We start from the raw sequence: 5,148 nt of genomic DNA, 5'->3' as shown, positions 1-5,148 counted from the left end.
AACATTTATTGGACGCAGGCTTAGGCAGTTGTCACAACATCTTGAATCAAATCAGAGAGTTAATGTTAACGACTGTGACAAGGCAGAAATTGGCCTGTTCAGGCTGTTATTTGTCCTCCTCTTTAGAGTGTGAAAGGGTTAAAAAGCTGCCCGAGACTCTCCTTTTGCTGAGACAAGAGAACTAAGGGTGTATTGATTACAGCCCCCCTCCTTTTTCTTTTTTTTTTTTTTTGAGCACTATGAGCTCTGGTTTTCGCTTGCCCTGCAAAAGTGATTATTCAACATAAATACAGACAGTTTACAGTGTTTACAAGTTAGCTGATGTAGCAAGTCTCCTTGTCATGTGCTCCTGGAATATAGGGTAGGGTCGATGTTGCCAACCTTGAGCATTCAGGAATCACGAGTGAAATGCTTCTAGAAATGACAAGATTGTCTCCAAACTCGTGAGGGTTTTTTTACCGAAGAAAGGAAAAGGCCCAAAAGTTTGTTGTCATATCTTTTCAAAGCCTGGAGAGGGTCACTGGGTCACAATTTTAAATTTTTTCCCTTCAGGGAAAGCAGTGAGACATTTGCATTGTCTTCCTATGTTTTTTGAGTCTTCTTACATAGCTCTGGAAGCTGGAGTTTTAAGATTAAAAACTGCCAAACAGTGTGAGACAACAGCACCGAGAGCTGATGTCATTGCGTCAACCCAGCTGCATCTTGATTCTCTTTGGGTATCAAAAATAAAGGGGTAGGAAAGTTCTGCTTTCCCCTCAGCAACATTTTAGTGTGAACTAAAATATTCTGTGCAGTCAACTGAAAATACAAAGAAATACAGAGCATTCGGGTTTTTATACCCCCTACTACTTCACCCTTAAAACTGAAGGTAGGAGTAAAATGATGTGTGTCTTTGTGTAAGAGAGGGATGACAAGCCGGTGAGATCGGCTCCCCGGAAACACAACCATCACCTCTGGCAGGAGAGAGGCTTGAAAGCCGGACATGCCAGCAGCTGCTCTGCCTCTCTCCCTGCCTGTACATGAGAAGAATTCAATGGTGCTTCATCTCTAGGGACTCTAGTGGAAACAGAGGCTTGTCAAGGTGTGATACGGCTTTGCTGGATGTATTCTTTGCTGTAGCTTCGCAGAGGCGCTGTTGGAGGCATCCAGGAGCCTGAACTGTGGGGCTTTTGGGCACACTGATCCCTGAGTAGCTACTGGTCCAGGGGGATTTCATGCCTTGCTCTCTATCAAGGGGGAAATGTAATTTCTTTTGGGTGGGTATCAGGGCAGCATGGATGGTTTGGAAGAACTAGAAAAGAGACTGTGAAACTTGCTCACATCTCCCCAGACTCCCTTCAGAATATTTCTGGTGTGTTTTCCAGCTATGTGTAAGCTGAGATCATTTTTATTAGAGTTTAAGCCAGGCGAACAAGTTTCATGTCTCGATCTCCTCCATCTCTTTGGTCTTCTGCTGTGACTGTCCTTGGGGGATCATTCTCTGATGATATCTCCCAGATGCTCTTGGATCAGTGGTCAGAGGCTGACATGGCCGCAGATCTCCTCTCCAGCACTGTCCCTCAGACACCGCCAGCTGAGAAAGCACCTTCTTTAGAAAGCTGCAAGGCAAAGAAGACAGAAAGTCAGCTCTCTCCACCACAGCATGGTCCCACAGCAGAAAGGGCTGGTGGAGGAGGTAGTGCCTAAGTGGGAAATAGGCTTCTGCCCTTCTTCCTAGCTGAGGTCAGACTGAGCATACTGGTGAGCATCTCTGGGAAACAATCTTCCCCTGCCCCTGCTGTAATAGTTTGTAACTGAAAAGAGCATCCTGTTCCCAGGACTGACAATCCAGGAGCTTTAGTCAGTGCTAAATTCACTTTAATAATAATCCTCAATGAATCAGGTGGGAAATATTTCACAAGCTTAAAACACCAAAGAACCTGCAAGACTCTCTTAAATGGAAACCCATGAACGTGAGCATTGCTAATTTATTCTGAGGGGGGACTGGGAAAGAGATAGCAGCAATTTTATAACATTGCAAAGCTGTGGCTTTGTAGTGGAGGGAAACATTATAACGTTCATGAGCAAGGTCCCATTCATTTTCTTTTTCTACACTTTAATACTGCAATCTTTTTTACCAATTGAAGGAAGAAGTAGAGGCCAGCATCCCATCTGCCTCTGCTGAATGTTAAGCTGATGTATGCAAAACGGGAGCGAGCTGGAAACCCAGTGGACTTCCATGGGATACAGAGGCACAGCAAAGGCACATATGCTGCAGCTCCAACTATGTCATTTTACTGCTATATGTAAAACGCCATCTGTGGTGCAGAGACCTCTGCTATGAGGGAGATGCACATTCAGCCCAGAAAATTGTCAACTGAAGTGCTATAAAGTTCTCTATAAGTGTCTTCATCACTCATTGCTTGAGAAAAGCACCTAATATCATGGAACGTTGTAGCAAGAACTAATGGAGATGTAGTAAGCCAAAACCAACACTGGTGTAAATGGCTGCAGCTTGACTGCCTTTAGTAGTAGAAGTGGGGCCAAGCTTCATGGATCTCACAGGTGGAAAGGGGTGTAACTCCACTGAATTTAGTGGTGCCTCGGTGCAACACCATTCAAAAATGCAGCGAGAGGGCTGGCATGTGTTTTCCACATGATTTAATTTGGACCATAATCTTTTGCTTAAAGACAAATTTTATGGAAGGCGGGAGGCCAAGGGTGCCAGCCTCATACCCTCCCCTGGCAGGGCTGTGTAATTCTGCAAGGTCGTGTGGAGCTAGTCCCTTAAACTTCACCTTCATGTCTTCCTCCAGACAACAGCAGCTTGAAGACACAAGCTGTCTCCCACACACAGCGACCAGCAACTCCAAAGACATTAACGACCTATTACTGTGAAGGTTTGGCTTGCAAGGAGAAAGGTAAATAGCTGTGCGTTCCTGAGATGTGCGATGCCCCTTATTGCCACGAAGTGACCTGCTGCAATGTCAGTGAGCCTAGGAGGTGCTTGGGTACAAAACAGATACTGTGCACACTGCTGCAGCTCCATGGTCAGACCTGGTGCACAAAGATGAAATCAGTGTTGCTTTTTGCTCCTCAGACTCAAAGAGCTCGTTAGAATTATTTCCTGATGGAGCAAGAAGGAAGGAAAAATAAAAAAAAAAATCCATTCCCTTCAGGTTGCTGCAAGAGCGGCTGAAAAATACCAGCTTTTGCCACTCAATGCCTTGTGTGTGCAATGCTGGACTCCCCCCGCTACGCGGCTCTCCCCTTTCTCAAGGCTGGGAGCTGGCAGCGAGGTGCGGTGCCATCGCCAGCGGGAGGGCTCATGCCAAGTAAGTGGCTCATTAGCGGTTGCAGTAGTGGGGAGCGTGCTGTTTAGTTGCTTTGCTCTTGCCTGGAGATTGGGCTTGCTGTTGAGCTCGGCGCTCGTAAAAGCAGCGGGAAGTTTTGAGACGTTTGCCTCTCGCCAGCAGGCAGCGGCTCATTCATCATAGCAGTGGAGAGCTCTTGGGCGGTGGTGCGACCACAGCCAGGGGAAAAAAAAAGGGCCAGGGAATGGGGGGGAGCTGGCAGGCAGCTTGCACCCATGTCGGGAGCGCAACGGTAGAGCAGAGAGGAAAAGAAGGGGGAAGATGCTCATTTTCCTCCCAGTAGTAGCACCTGTGTTCATTGAGTTTCATCACTGCAATTGGTAGAAATGAGGAAAAGACAGAGATACCAGCATAGGGTTCAGAGGGAATGTGAATACTGAGTTTTGGCCTTTTTATATGGGGACATTTGAAATGTGTGCTACGTAGTATGATTTACTGCTGGAAGAATTTATAAAGACCAGGGTAACTTGGGCTTGGACTCAGCCTCTAACCATTAAAGACCTTCAGGGCTCCAGGGGAGAGGGTGTGCATTAGGTCTTGTAAAATTCACACAGGTGCCTTTGGAGGAACCCCAAGGTACAAAACTAGAAGAGCTTAGAAGGAGATAAGAGTCCCATAAAAGCAGAACTGGGGACACAGGAGAGAGAGATGAATGATGATTCTATGAGTCTATGAAGGACAGGGCAGACAGGGCTCCTTGTGGTGGCAGGGTCTGTCCACAGCTTGACAGTTCCAGTGTGGCTGCTCAGTGCATGTTAAGGTGCTCGTTGCTCCTCCTGCCTCGGTTCTGGGCTCCTTCCTGTGCTGTCCCTCTGTACCTGGAGCTCCTTCCCCACCCAGGGCTGAAGCCTGTAGCACATTAAACAAGAGGAGTATATCCACTGAGGTAAATGCTGCAGATTAAAGATAAGCTTTTCTGGAAAAGTGGGCAACTCCTTTCTCTCACTGAATTGCACAATTTTTGACCTTTGCTGGGAAAGCTGCTGCCACTTCATCATTATTAAAATACATAGAGAAAATGACCCTGAGTTTGCACTCTCTTCCATTTTCTCCTCTGTGGGTTTCCTGTCTTCTCTCTCCTCGTTTGTACTGCAGTCTCCAAAGGACAGGGATGGCACTCTTTCTCGTCTCTCAGTAGCACAGAGCGAACCATCAGTGCCAAACCTACAATCAAATTGTAATAATCTTGCCTAACTGTAAGTAGGCTCCATTTGTCCCTTCAGAAGGCACGGTGCTGCGGAGCCTGGGGGCTGGCGGGGTGAAGCATCCTCTGCTGTGTTAGCTTGCCAAGCCCCGGGAACAGACCCCAGCATGCACAAATTCGCACTCTCGTTTATTATGGAGTATTAAGATAGCAACTAGAGATGCTGTTCCTGATCAAAGTACACAAAATGTTCACAGTTCCTCCCACAAAAAATTTATAATGACTGTACGATGAAAAGGGAAGAATTGTTCCTCCATTTAACACAGGAGAAATTGAAGTCCTGAATACTGTAAAGGAAGCTGGAGGCAGAATCAGGGGTTAAATTTGCTTCTTTCAAGCTCCAGCACAGTGACTTTTCTATAGCACTCTCCTAAGCATGTGGTATGAGGACAGTTATGAGACAAAATATGCCATTCTTATTCTTTTCCATTGCATTTTTGTGCTGCCTGTCACCACGGTCATCGGGGAAGAAAGGCCATTTTGTGCAGTGAATATACACAGAAGGTAACTTAGGCTGAAATCAAAATGTTTTGGTCTTTCTGCACTGGAATACAGAATAACTCAAACTTCTTTCCTTGTTTCTTGCTACTG

Source organism: Numenius arquata, chromosome 19 (genome assembly GCF_964106895.1).
Source record: "Numenius arquata chromosome 19, bNumArq3.hap1.1, whole genome shotgun sequence".
NCBI classification, from domain to species: Eukaryota; Metazoa; Chordata; class Aves; order Charadriiformes; family Scolopacidae; genus Numenius; species Numenius arquata.
The sequence above is the reverse complement of the archived record's forward strand: the minus strand, read 5'-3'. Positions refer to the sequence as shown.